The sequence below is a fragment of the Schistocerca americana genome, chromosome 3 (assembly GCF_021461395.2).
Source record: "Schistocerca americana isolate TAMUIC-IGC-003095 chromosome 3, iqSchAmer2.1, whole genome shotgun sequence".
In the NCBI taxonomy this organism is placed as follows: domain Eukaryota; kingdom Metazoa; phylum Arthropoda; class Insecta; order Orthoptera; family Acrididae; genus Schistocerca; species Schistocerca americana.
The window spans coordinates 403827560-403842121 of NC_060121.1; the positions used below are offsets into that span (position 1 = coordinate 403827560).

Genomic DNA, 14562 nt, shown 5'->3' on the forward strand with positions numbered 1-14562 from the left:
CGCCCCCACGATACTGGCCGTGGTTAAACGTGCCAATCAGCAACTCGAAAACCGGTGGAAAATTCCACTCTATTGCCGAAGCACTACTATTCCACCAATCTTTGTAAATTTGAGTAACCGGTTTCTACGTGGAAGAACAGAGTGTAGCTGTTGCCCTGCTGAATGTACAAGTAGGGAGATGGTCAGGAAGTGTCGATATCTTCACGGAACTATGGACCGTCCTTACCCGCTACTGATAATATTTTACTTCAAAGGTATTATAATTTTTAACAAAATTAAAAACATAAAATAAAAAGTTATCTAGAGGTAGGATCGAAACTGGTTCGCCAGCGTGTTAAGTGAGTCCGCTACAGCTGCAGCCATTTCGCTGCGCTGCCACAGCGTTTCGCCTGAAAATTCACAGCCCTTTTTCTGGGAATCTTCTGGCTAGTGCGCCTTACAACTTTTGTGGGCGGACACCATTGAAGTATACTACTAGACTACGAAGTCTCATTCCGAAGTGAATTTCTGAGACCGTAAGGTACCCTTGTTAATTGACAATGAAAGAGCCAAAAATAATCGACAGATGGGATCCATTGTTCTCTGCATCAAGAAGCACTTTGTGCTACATTTGTAGGCATGCAGTCGTGAAGAAACTGGTGGTGTGAATAGAAAAATTTGTGACGTTGCACGCATTTGGTTCAAATGGCTCTGAGCACTATGGGACTTAACATCTGAGGTCATCAGTCCCCCAGAACTTAGAGCTACTTAAACCTAACTAACCTAAGGACATCACACACATCCATGCCCGAGGCAGGATTCGAACTTGCGACCGTAGCGGTCGCGCGGTTCCAGACTGAAACGCCTAGAACCGCTTGGCCACTCCGACCGGCTTGCACGCATTATTCCACTGTCTGTTGCAATAGTTCTCTGTGGCATTGAGCGAAAAGCATGGAGACTTTGTACATTATTTAAAGGTGCGTTGCTTAGATCGAGGGGCACGTCTGGAACGATTTATCGATTTAAAACTCACTATTGTTGAATTTATGAAGGAAAAAGGAATGCAGCACCGAAAATTAGAACATCTGAAATGAACTTCAGACCTCGCATTTTAAGTGGACTTGATTGCACACTGCCGACAATAAGGCACTGAACGGGGAGAAACAACGTCTTTCTGATTTGATGGGGTTGCATTTAAAAAAATAGCTTTGTAGAAGGAACACATTCTGACGAACACAGTCGAGTGCCCTAAGCTCGCCTCCGTTAAAGAAAACGCAAGATTTGAATTCATTGTGGCCCTGAACGATCTACAAGGATAGGTGTGCCGACTGAAAAATGCCGCATCGCAATTCTAAATGAAATACCGCACTGTGCAGAGTACTTACCGGAAGGAACGAGCAAAGCAGAGGCAGACAGAACCTTGGCCCACACACGACTTGCATACCGGGCCCGCGTGAGGTTTGCCCTGACTTTAAATGGTGGTATCCAGAGTGATACCGTTGAAAGCAGCGGAAGAGGCACTAACGAAACAGGTCAAACCAGAAAGCTCGCCTCACAATGGAACTCAAGTAACCTATTCTTGCTGAGCCGAAAAGAGCCTTTGGGCATTCTTAAGCTGCACGTGAATTCGAAGTAGTATGCCAAAAGAACTTGAGATATTGTTCGAAAAAGGATTCGAGACTTATGATCGTTCTAACTTAATTTTAATGGCAGAACGTAGGCTCTGATTAGAGAATGCAGATATCTGACTACTGCTTTACAATGTGATATTACTGATATACTTATCCACCTCACTGTTAAGTGACAACGCCAGCTACACTGAATCGCCAAAGAAACTGATATGGACATGCATATTCAAATACATAGATAAGCAAACAGGCAGAGTATGGCGCTACGGTCGGCCACGCTTATATAAGACAGACAAGAAGGGTCTGCCGCAGTTGCCAGATCGGTTACTGCTGCTGCAACGGCAGGTTATCAAGATTTGAGTGAGTTTGCACGCGGAGTTATAGTCGGCGCACGAGCGATAGGACACAGCATCTCCGAGGTAGCGATGAAGTGGGGATTTTCCCGTGTGACCATTTCACGAATGTACCGTGAATATCAGGAAACCTGCAAAACATCAAATCTCTGACATCGCTGCGGCCGGAAAAGGTCCTGCAAGAACGGGACCAACGACGGTTCATCGTGACAAAAGTGCAACGCTTCCGCAAATCGTTGCAGATTTCAGTGCTGGGCCATCAACAAGTGTCAGCGTGCGAAACATTCAACGAAACATCATCGATGTGGGCTTTCGGAGCCGAGGGCTCACTCGTGTACCCTTGATGACCGCACGACACAAAGCTTTACGCCTCGCCTGAGCCCACCAGTACCGACACTGGACTGTTGATGACTGGAAACATGTTGCCTGGTCGAAGAGACTCGTTTCAAATTGTATCGAGTGGATGGACGAGTACAATGGAGAAAACCTCATAAATCCGTGGACGCTGCACGACAGCAAGGGACTTCTCAAGCTGGTGGAGGCTCTGTACTGGCGTGGGGCGTGTGCACTTGGGGTCATATGGGACCCCTGATACGTCTAGTTACGACTCTGACAGGTAACACGTACGTAAGCATCCTGTTTGATCACTTGCATCCATTCACGTCCATTGCGCATTCCGACGGACTTGGGCAATTCCATCAGGACAATGCGGCACCCCACACGTCCAGAATTGCTACAGTGTGGCTCCAGGAACACTCTTCTGAGTTTAAACACTTTCGCTGGCTAGCAAACTCCCCAGACATGAAAATTATTGAGCGCATCTGGGATGCCTTGCAACATGCTGTTCAGAAGAGATCTCGAACCCCCTCGTGCTCTTACGAATTTATGGACAGCGCTGCAGGGTTCATGGTCTGAACTCCCTCCAGCACTACTTCAGACATTACTCGAGTCCGTTCCAAGTCGTGTTGGGGCACTATTGCGTGCTCGCGGAATCCTACACGATATTAAGCAGGTGAACCAGTTTCTTTGGCTCTTCAGTGTATTTTGTGGATTCAGTCTATTGCATTAACGTCTAACACAGACTTACCTTCAGTAACGTTTTATTCCTCTGTGTAGCTCTCAGTCTTCTTTCATGCAAGCTTTCTGCATCAGCAACTTCTATTGTATCCCCTGTTGAAATCCTCTGTTTAGCGAGATTATCCCTCTGGCTCTGCCTGCGAAATAAGAAAACCTCTATAGAATATTTAATTGTCATCGAAACCACACACGAATCGCATCTCTCTGTTTTCTGGAAGATCCCCCGAAGGTTACACTATTATGTAGTTGGAAGGAGTCCTCCTATTACGTGAAGATTCCTCTACTGATCGCACACTTTTACTTCGGCCCTGAAGGAGGATGCAAGAAGCGGAAGCTTGGGTCGCCTCGTAGGACGTTGCCTGCTGAGACGGGCCCCGCCTCCTTCTTCCTGAGCAGCCAATTTATAGCTTTAAGTGAAACGAACACCCAATGGATTAATGCGTCGCAGAAATGACACAAAAGTTGGTTGAGTGGCCGAAGGACCAGGATTACCATCAACAGTCGTGAATGATCAGATTTTAACATATTTAGACTCACACTGTGGACAGATTTGAGTTTGCACCCACAATATTTTCGCTCAGGCAAGTGATAATAAGCTTTTCATCACCATAGCTCCTTTCCTTACTAATCAAAGTTTCTTTTAAAGTCTCCATTCAGCTGCATAAAGTTTGAGTGCTACAGTTACTAACATTAATTAAATGTCTCAAATGCAAAGCACGCACTATTAGCACCAGGAAGGACACAGTAGTTAATAATTAAACTTTCGCTACTTGAGAGGGCCCTCAGAAAAAACGAGTGATCCAAGTACAATGAAACTTTGTTGGAACATTTGTAAGGACATACGGAAGAGAAATAATGAAGAAACCATTGAACCAAACATAAATTTCAATGTCTACACGAGAGCGTAACATTTGTTAATTGCGTACCATGTTTACGTTCCAGGTTACAAACTTTGCTCAATGTGAGGACCATCTGTATTCACGACAGCCTGAAACCCTACTAGAGATACCTTTCCACAATTGTTTGCATGATTTTTCTAACTGTGAACTGTGGCTGTCGTGAACAGCTAGTGCACAGCTTGAAGATCGCGCACAGTGTCCAGCATTTTCAGCCATGGCAACAGTAACTTCTTCGACAATTGGTGACGCAATTGGGCGTCGGTCTCTCCCAGAAGCAATTCCAAATCGCCAGTCAATTCGAACTTTCGAAATGTGTTCTTCAACCACGGTGCGAAAAGTACTCCTTCAGTTCTTGAATGCGTTGGTACTCCAGAAGAACACTATTGCAGTTGTTTTGAGAAAACAGCTTTACCAGCAAAGCCCTGTTCATCTTGTCCAGATCTATGTTGACTGTCTGCACAATGATATGTCGCTGTACCAGTACTGGCGCCTAATGGTAAATCATGACACTAACACTTCTAACAAAGCAAATCCTATAGCACACAGTCTAAACATCAGTCTTATAAAGTTCAATACCCACACGCTAAATAGTTTTCCGTCTATAGTGACGGAAGAATAGAAAGTTTAATTATGTATTATACAAAGCCAATATATAAGTGAAGCATTGACGTTGCAATAAATCTGTAAAAAATAAAAAGCAATTTAGTTGCTCTAGATCAGAATAGATCTATCTGTAAGCCTTCGTATTACTGTAAGCCTTCGTATTGCCTGAATATCTGCCCCCCCCCCCCCCCCCCCCAAATTCTATAAGTCCCTCCACATCCTTGAGCGTCATGCAACCCGCCTCGCCTTCCATATATGCCTCCCGTGCCCCACGCGGATCCTCTATGACCTCATTCCTTTCCCCCTTCTGCTCCTATTTCTTGAACATTTCTGCATACTCTACACCTCCTGCCGTCTTGATCCCCCTCACCCCCTGGTTGCTCCACTCCTCTCCCATCCCCGTCCCCTGCCGCGTTTTCACTGTTGTGTCCCCCCTACCCTCAATCTCTACACCATCTCCTTTCCCAAGGTGGCTTCCATCAACTCCCCCTCCCGGATGATGCCTTCTCTCCCTCCATTTATCCCTCCTATCAACTCTGATCCTCACCCCCTCTCCTTTCCTCCGTCCTATCCCTGGGCTCCCTCTTCCCACCCCCCTTCCATCCTGTTTTTCTCCCCGCCTAACCTCTCCATAACTCCCTTCTCCCCCCCCCCCAAATCCTTTTGTATTCCCCTCCTCTGCCTTTCCCACTCCCTGTTGCGTCTGCCCAGCACCCCCCCCTCGACCTCCATCGGCTCATTTCGCCCCCTTCCCCCTCTTCGTTTTTCCTCTCCTTCCCCCCTTTTTATTTTCCCATCATCTGTCCAGGTTCCCCCCACCTGCCCTCGGCTGTGGTATGTCATATTTGCCAACTTTTTAGTGCAGTGTTCAAGTGAATGTTCAGTGTTGTTCGTCTGTCCAAAGTGTTGTGAGCAGAAATCATGCTGTCGCTGGGTGTGAATTTTATGTCTCTTGCGAACAGAAACCAGACTGCCGCCGTGTTTTTTAACTGTCTGTCTATTATTTTACCTGTCTGCTTCATATGTATTTTATTAGCATCATGATCCCTTTGTTTCTATGTTTTAAGTTCCACGATTTTTTCCGCCATGTTACCGTTAAAGTCTCCGATTTTATCGCCTGTTTTTATTGTTTATTATCTTCCTCTTTTTAAAACAAATTCTGATGGCTGAAGAGCGGCATACTAAGCTGCTGCCAGCCCGCCCCGTTTGGGGGAAATCGAAACTCAATAAAGAAAAAAAAAAATACCTGATTACTTCAGTCCACTGTTGGACTGGCTAGAATATTTAACGTCCAAGGACAGACACAAGTCTGACAGCTTTATGGGAAAGAGTCGATCAAAAACAATACCACATGCCTGAATGACGATGCCCTATCGCCTCATGATCCTTTACTTTCTCAAGTTCAAAAATCAGTTTTCAGAGAAGAGGCAAGAAACATTCTTCAGTTCCATTAGTAATATTTACGTACTAAGTAAAAAAGAAAGGCTGATTTAAATGCAGAACCCTTACAGACATAAAGACAATTGCTGTCACTTACGCACGTATCAAAAAAGAAAGGTTGATTTAAATGTAGCACCCTTACAGACACATAAACAGTTCCCATTCGCGTCCTCAAACCATCTTAGAAATAAGAAGAGCAACTAACTAAAAAAGCTGGGTTCTACTGCAAAGCCTCGCGCTGAAATGTTGTTTCATGAGATTCTTCAGAGAACTTGAGCCGTTGTCATTCCTGTATCCAGTTACCACGTTCTCTTCACAAATAACGACATGCAGCACACTGCTAAAAAGTCAAGGATGAATGACCCAGTGGATACGTGGCGGTGGTCAGATTCCGACGTTAGATACCTGTGAACGCCAATGAATCACCTCCTGTGTTCCCCGCCTACAAAGAAACAGGACAGCACTACACTGAGGTGAAAAAGTTAGCGATTTGCCCGTATGCAGTTGGCGGTACTATCACGTACACTAGGTATAAAAGGGCAGTGCAGTGGCGGAGCGGTCATTTGTATTCAGATGAGCCATGTGAAAATGCTTCTAGCGCGATCTTGGCCAAATGGCGGGAATTAACAAAGTCAGAACGCGGAATGGTAACTGGAGCTAGACGCATGAGACGTTCCATTTCGGAAATCATTAGAAAATTCAATATTCCAAGATCCACAGCGTCAAGAGTGTGCCAAGAATACCAAATTTCAGACCTTACCTCTCACCATGGACAATGCAGTGGCCAACGGGCTTCACTTAACGACCGAGAGCAGCGCCGTTTGCCTAGAGTTGTCAGTGCTAACAGAGAAGCAACAAAGCGTGAAGTACGTTAGCACAGTACAGCAAAATCTGGCGTTAATGGGCTATGGCAGCAGACGACCAACACGCATGCCTTTCCTAAGAGTGCAACATTGCCTGTAGCGCTTCTCTTCGGCTTTTGACCGTATCGGTTGGACCCTAGATGACAGGAAAACCATGGACTGGTCAAATGACTCGCGATTTGATTTGGTAAGAACTGATGGTAGGTTCTGAGTGTACCGTAGACTCCATGAAGCCATGGGCTCAAGTCGTCCACAAGGCACTGTGCAAAAAGGTGTCTGCTCCATAACGGTGTGGTTGTGTGTACATGGAATGGAGTAGGTCCTCTGGTCCAACTGAACTTATCGCAGGCTGAAAATGCTTATGTTCCGCTACTTGGAGACCATTTAGAGCCATTCAAGGACTTCATGTTCCCAAACAACGGTGGAATTTTTACGGAAGACAATGCGCCGTGACACCTGACCACAGTTATTCGCGAATGGTTTGAAGAAAATTCTGGACAATCGTAGCGAATGATTTGGTCTCCAGATCGCCCAACATGAATCCCATCGAACATTTATAGGACATATCGAGACGTCAGTTCGTGTACAAAATCCTTCATGAGCAACACATTCGCCACATGGGTCAGTATTTCTGCAGGAGACTTTCCAGCTACTTGTTGAGTCCATGCCAAGTCGAGTTGCTGAACTACGCCGGGCAAAAGAAGGTCGGACACGATATTATGAGGTGTATGTCAAAGATTTTCTGGAGCCCCATTTCATGCCAATCCCGCGCAGCATGCCCAAAGTCCAATAGCTCAGGTGACCGCAGCACTCTACTTGTTGTAGGAGACGTGGAGGCCATTATTTGCTCGTAATATTAACAGAATTTTCGCCAGTTGACCATATTGGGGGAGTGCCAGAACAGTCACTAACCGGCGCAGAGTGTAGGCCATTTATTAACATGGTTGTCAGCAGATGAGGAATGTGCATTAGCAAAGCTCTCTCAATTTGTACAACGCAGTACCTTCCCAAATTGCTGGCAGTATCATCATTGCTGTACTTGCGCTTTAAGTATCCCGTAGATCAACTCTCACTAATGGAGAGATGAAAATCTCATTTAAACAATAACGCCACGAATTTCTCGAAAACGGGGGGTTTTACTAAAAATCGTTAAATTTATGACATTCTGTATGTTGCTGAATAAACACATTTTGAAACTGTGAATATGAGGGCAGTTACTGACTAATGCGCGTTTCCGGTTCTCTGCGCGTGACAGAACCTATCACGGTTTATACCAACATCGCCAACAGCCTTGCCGCAGGGTAACACCGGTTCCTGTCAGATCACCGAAGTTAAGCGGTGTCGAGCTGCTTCGATGGGTGACAATCTGGTCTGCCGAGCGCTGTTGGCAAGCGGGGTGCACTCAGCCTTTGTGAGGCAAACTGAGGAGCTACTTCACTGAGACGTAGTGCCCTGGTCTCGTTAACTGACATACAGCCGGGAGAGTGGTGTGCTGACCACATGCCCCTCCACATCCGCATCCAGTGACGCCTGTGGTCTGGGGATGACACGGCGACCGGTCGGTACCGTTGGGCCTTCATGGCCTGTTCGGACGGAGAGTTTTTATAACAACATCGGCTGAATTTAGTTGTTATATGATGTTTGGATGGTCAATAATTTATCTCGGTAGACGCATTAAAACTAAGTACATTATTTGCATGACTCAACAGTTACGCCTGAAAACTGACTTGCCACAGCTCACTTTTCCTTATCAAAACATTTCTTTAACAGAATGAAATTATTTGGCTTGTGTGCAATTTAACTTCGATTGCTAAGTGTGACCGATAAGAAAGAATTAAGTTCTATTCACACTAGACGGAACCACACCAGGAATTAATGTCAATGTCAGATATTCTTTATGGTACTTTGAACAGCAGCATTCACTCACGATCAACGGAACAAAACGAAATGTCATCATCGAGCACGTGGAGTAATTTTTGAGAGAATAGTTTTGACTTAAAGTTGATGATCACATAATGTCGTCCTTCCGACTTGACTTGCTCTCATTCACACTAATTTATCTCTTCATAATTAAGTGAAAAAGCACCTATTTTGTCTTAAGGAAATATTAACCTTTTCAAATTCTTACATGTCATTTATTCACATTTTCCCTTTTGGAACTGAACACAATTTGGCTTCCACGTTTGAAGACGGGCGGCGAGGGTCTGGTTTCCCAATACGGCAAAAGACTGACGTATCATCCTGGCAGTATCTCAAAAAGAGAACTTCTTCTCAAAATTCGGAGAATTATCAGTAGTGTGGAACAATTATCTGGCTTGAAATGAATTATTTTATTCCTTAACTGAGCTTAACTCGAATATTTTTTCTTTTTCTCAGTGTAATGTTAATAACTGTGGTACAAAATGTTGTATATGTACATTCGTTACTAATATAACACTGTTAAACAAGTTAGCAAGACAAAACTACTAAAAGGAAAAACGTACAATAACGTGATTCAACTGCAAAAAAATGTTGGTTTGTATTCAGTTACAAAGCGACACGAACTGCTCTAAAGAGCGTCATACCAAATAAAAATAAATGTAAATGTCGTGTGACTAAGGCCTCTCGTCGAGTACGCCATTCGCCAGGTGCAAGTCTTTCGATTTGACGCCATTTCGGCGACTTGCGCGTCGATGGGGATGAAATCATGATGATTAGGACAACACGACACCCAGTCCCTGAGCGGAGAAAATCTCCAACCCAGCCAGGAACCGAACCCGGGCCCTTAGGATTGACATACTGTCGCGCCTAGGACATCCTATCAAATACGTAGCTGCAACAACCTATTGCGAGATTGCTGACTGGGGTCTAGGGCATTTGTATTCCAGCTTGTAGGAGGAAGAAAGGACAAACTACACCGGTTGTCAGAAAACATCATTAAAATACGATGCCATATTGCATCTGATTTAATTTAGCCAAAATGAAAAAAATATAGAAATGTAGTTTCAGAGAAAGCAATTATGTTCAAATATACAACATGTTTGAAACGAACGAAATGCACGCATGAGTTTTGTATGAATAACGTCAGTATGGAGCTGTATTATTTCTAGTAGCTGCTCACTGACAAGGGAGCCTCCCCACCGCACCCCCCTCAGATTTAGTTATAAGTTGGCACAGTGGAAAGGCCTTGATAAACTGAACACAGATCAATTGAGAAAACAGGAAGAAGTTGTGTGGAACTGTGAAAAAATAAGCAAAATATACAAACTGAGTAACCCATGGGCGACATAGGCAATATCATGGAGAGAGTTACTTCACGAGCGCCGTGGTTTCGTGGTAGCGTGAGCAACTGCGGAAGGAGAGGTCCTTGGTTCAAGTCTTCCCATCGAGTGAAAATTTTACTTTCTTTATTTTTGCATAGTTATTATCTGTCCGTTCGTTCATTGACGTCTCTGTTCACTGTAATAAGTTTAGTGTCTGTGTTTTGCGACGCATCGCAAAACCGTGCGATTAGTAGACGAAAGGACGTGCCTCTCCAATGGGAACCGAAAACATTTGATCGCAAGTTCATAGGTCAACCGATCCTCCACAGGAAAACTCATCTGATACATTCTATACGACACTGGTGACGGCATGTGCATCACATGACAGGAATATGTTGTCGACCCACCTAACTTGTACACTTGGCGAATGGGTAAAAAGTTTCTTCTACCTTGCCCGATTTAGGTTTTCTTGTGAATGTGATAATCGCTCCCAAAAAAGTGATGAAAAGATAAGAGTTTGTCACATAAACTGAAAATAAAAAATTAAACTTTTCACTCGATGGAAGGACCTTTCGTTCCGCAGCTGCTCACGTTACCACAAGACCACGGCGCTCCTGCCTTTCCGATATCCTTGATGTTGCATATCTTCCCATGAACTACTCAGTTTGTATTTTTGGTTATTTTTTCACAGTTCCACATAACTTCTTCCTATTTTCTCAATTGATCTGTGTTCAGTTTTTCAAGGCCTATCCACTGTGCCAACTTATAACTAAATCTGAGGGGGGTACGATGGGGAGGTTCCCTTGTGAGTAACATGTGTTGCTGTTAAATGAAGATTACCATAAGCTGCATAGGGAATAAAACTTTCATCCATCATGGATGTACAATACTGCGACTATGATGAAAAATGTTTTCAGAAGTGACTGCTACCAGTCGCCTTTCTTAATGGTGGAATTTTTATATTTCCATTACCAGTTTCAAGTCACTCAGAGACTCATCAGATGGTACAGTTCTTAGTAATTCTTTATGTAGTTGTGGTTGTCGCTCTATAGAGTTATCTGATTCCAAAACAATCCCCACAGTTCTATGAACAACTACTAAGAACTGTTCCATTTGATGATGAGTCACTAGGCGACTTTAAACCAGTTACGGTAAAATAAAAATTCTACCATCAAGAACGTCAACTGGTTGCAGTAATTTCTGAAAACCTGCATTGAAAACGATGCGGCTCTCACATCACTGCAAGAGTCTGGGGAAGAGAACTGCGACGAAGTGAGGCAGCTCCTGAAGCAATTTCAAACATGTATTTGGGTCAGGAGAACCGCCTGGCCATGCCATATGCTGAATGGTTCCCTGTTGAAGGTATCCATACCCTACGTATCCAGGTTGTGAAAACTACTTGACAGTTTCATACGCTGATTTGTTTACTGTTGAAGATGTACGTAGTGTCTGAAAATGAGCACTGGAGAACTCCTTGCCATCCAATACCCTAAATTGTGTTGAGTTTACGGCATTCATCCAAGAGGCGAGCTCTGTGTCATGTAACGTATTTTTCTCTTGCCCAGTACAGAGACTTTTACGAGGATCAGAGGTATAAATTCCACTGAATGGCCCATTTACATTTCTGCATGGAAATACGTGTATGTGTGGGCATCTACGTAAAAATGTACCAACTCAGATATGGACACAGGTGTCTGATGGTTGATAGCGAGTTCACAATATCACGGTTTCGGCCCAAGCCATCGTCAGATTCGGCTATGCGGCATCAAACGAAGTAAATACTGATGAGACAAGAACCTACGAGTATGTATTATAAGTGCAGCGTAGCTGAAGACTATTGCATGCGATTGTGGAGCATTCTCTGAAACATTTGTCAACGGCATTGACAGTGTACACATAAGCGGTCTTACATTCTTTTTAATCTACCAGTACATGGAGGAGCAACTTAGTTAGGTAGAAAATACTGTCGCCAGGTGCAGGACGATTTCCGCTTGCTTCTTTGCCAATCACGAATTTCGAACTGTGTTTCCACAGGATGTGATTACGTATATTTGTTCAATGGCTCGTTCTGCCGAACCTCCATTATCGCGACGTAATACAACATAGCACGACTAGTTAAAACTCTACACGATTAGAACTGACCATGAATGTTGTGCATTACATCGCATCGTCTATGTATTTGACCGTGTTAGAGCTATTTAAAATGGTTGGCTCCTTAGTATATGAGGTGCTATCCAAAATTTTCGGGACTGGTGCTGCTATCTGTTGGAAGCCTTATCTTTGTACTAATGATCACCATCACCCTCGAAGTATTTCCCATCTGCACGTACACACCAGTCCCAGTGCTTCTGCCACTGGTCAAACGTTTTCTGGAAGTCCTGTTCTTTGAATGTGTTTGTCACCACCAGCAAAGTCCGCCTGCTTAGCTGGGTGGTTACGTGCTTGCCTCCCATGCAGTGGGCCTGGTTTCGATTCGCGGCCGGGTTGGGGATTTTCTCTGCTCGTGAACTGGGTGTTGCGTTGTCCTCATCATCATTTCATCCTCCTTACTGGCATGCAAGTCGCCCAGTGTGGCGTTGACTGAAATGAGACTTGCACTCGGCGACCAAACTACCCCAAAAGGGGCCTCCCAGCTAAGAATGCCATACACTCATTTCATTTTTTACCACCAGCGATGCTGCTTGAATCCTCTCTAGAGTGTCGAACCGACGGCCTTTCAACTTGAGTTTCAGTTTTGGGAATAGCGCGAAGTCGCAAGGTGCCAGATCTGGTGAGTACGGTGGTTGGGGTACAACCAACATGTTGTTTTTTGCCAAAAAGGTCCTGGTGAGCAAGGACGTGTGACAGGGCGCGTTGTCGTGATGCAGCAGCCAGATCCCTTGTCGCCAAAGTTTGGGCTCTTATTGCCACACGTTTTCACGGAGCCATCGCAAAACGTCACAGTAGTACGCGGAATTCACTGTTTGGTTGGGTGGGACGAATTCTACGTGCACAACTCCCTTGGTATCAAAGAAAACGATGATCATGCTCTTCACTTTGCTCTTCACCTGTCTCGCTTTTTTGGGTCTTTGAGAGCCTGGGCTTTTCCACTGGGACGATTGTTGCTTTCTCTCTGGGTCATAACCGTAAATCCAGCTCTCATCGCTGGTGATAACCCTTGACAAGAAGGTTGAATCATCAGATGTGGTCTGACGAAGGTCCATGCACACTTCGGCTTCCGATCGGCAGTCTAGATCCTTGACAAAAATTTTGCGGTGGCACGATGCATGCCCTATTCATCAGTCAACATTCGTTGACATGTCCCATAACCCATATCCACTTCATCTGCGAGGTCTTGAGTGGTTCGACGTCGATCCACACGAACCAACTGTTGAAGTTTGGCAACAATGTCTGGTGTTGCGCGGCTAATGGGCCTTCCAGTGTGAGCATCATCTTCGACGTCTGTACTGTTCCCCAAACACTTGTTAAATCATTGAAAGGGTCTCCATAGCACTTTTCCCGAGATTGGCACAGTTTTTGATATACATACGCTCTTCTGTTCGCGGATCCATCGTAGATTCGCCACACACCAAACACAGAGTATAACGGAAATAGCTGTGTACATGCAAGTCCTCCGAGCTGAATGCCACTCTGCACACTGACTCATCATATATGCAGCTCTTGCCACCTAGCGGTGCAAAGATCTACTGCTCCTACTTTCCAGATGGCAGCACCAGTTCCGAAAATTTTAGATTCCACCTTGTACTGGCACTTTATGTGGCGAAAAAAAAAAAAATAGAGGGAGAGAAACTTGAATTGCGATTAACTTCGATGAATATTAAGCTTGATATGTTAAAGCTGGAATGAATGTTACTTGAATGTTACGTTAAATGTTAATGCGCTTCACAAAGAATTTTTTCTCCTTAATTAAGAGCGCCTTTAAATGGATCCAAGCTTTCAGGACTGTCTAGCTCAATGCTCATGTATAATAAACTTACTTGTATGATGTAGGTCGGTAGAGTCGCCGTAATGATCAAATGGTTAGCGATACGAAGCTTTTGCCTCGCACTCCGCACCGTTTCTGTTGCACGCTGTTATCGTAAAAAGGTTATTTATTTCTCACGTTAGACATACCTGGCCATTGCGATGGAACCGGACCGCGTGCAGGCTCGAGCTAACACTTATAAAGCCGCAAGGCGAATGTCTAATCGTGAGTATATGTAAACTTGAAGCACAAATTTCCAGAGGGGTTAAAATGATGAAATTCTTCGCCTTTGAATAAATGTTTATTTATACGGTTGTTCTTTCTAACAAAACAGCCACGTCCTCATTTCTGTTCACAAGATATTACGCCTTAGCGTTTAACAAACATCATTCTCTAACTAATTCCGTAATGGCCGCCGTGCATCAATACAGTTAGATCCGCTCCGACAACACGTCTTTCTTTTCCAGTCTCAAGCCAAAGTAAGAAGTATTATTAATCCATTGTCAGCAAAGAG

The 14562-nt window shown here is 44.4% G+C and overlaps 1 protein-coding gene across 1 annotated transcript in view; it reads right to left on the minus strand.

Moving 5' to 3' along the window:
• LOC124607031 (leucine-rich repeat-containing protein 51-like) overlaps positions 1-14562 on the minus strand; it is a 100554-nt gene that overhangs the window by 42321 nt on the left and 43671 nt on the right. Inside the window, exon 2 of the mRNA XM_047139200.1 lies at positions 3048-3174. The gene's annotated coding sequence lies outside the window, so the exon portion shown is untranslated. The remainder of the gene's footprint in view (positions 1-3047; positions 3175-14562) is intronic.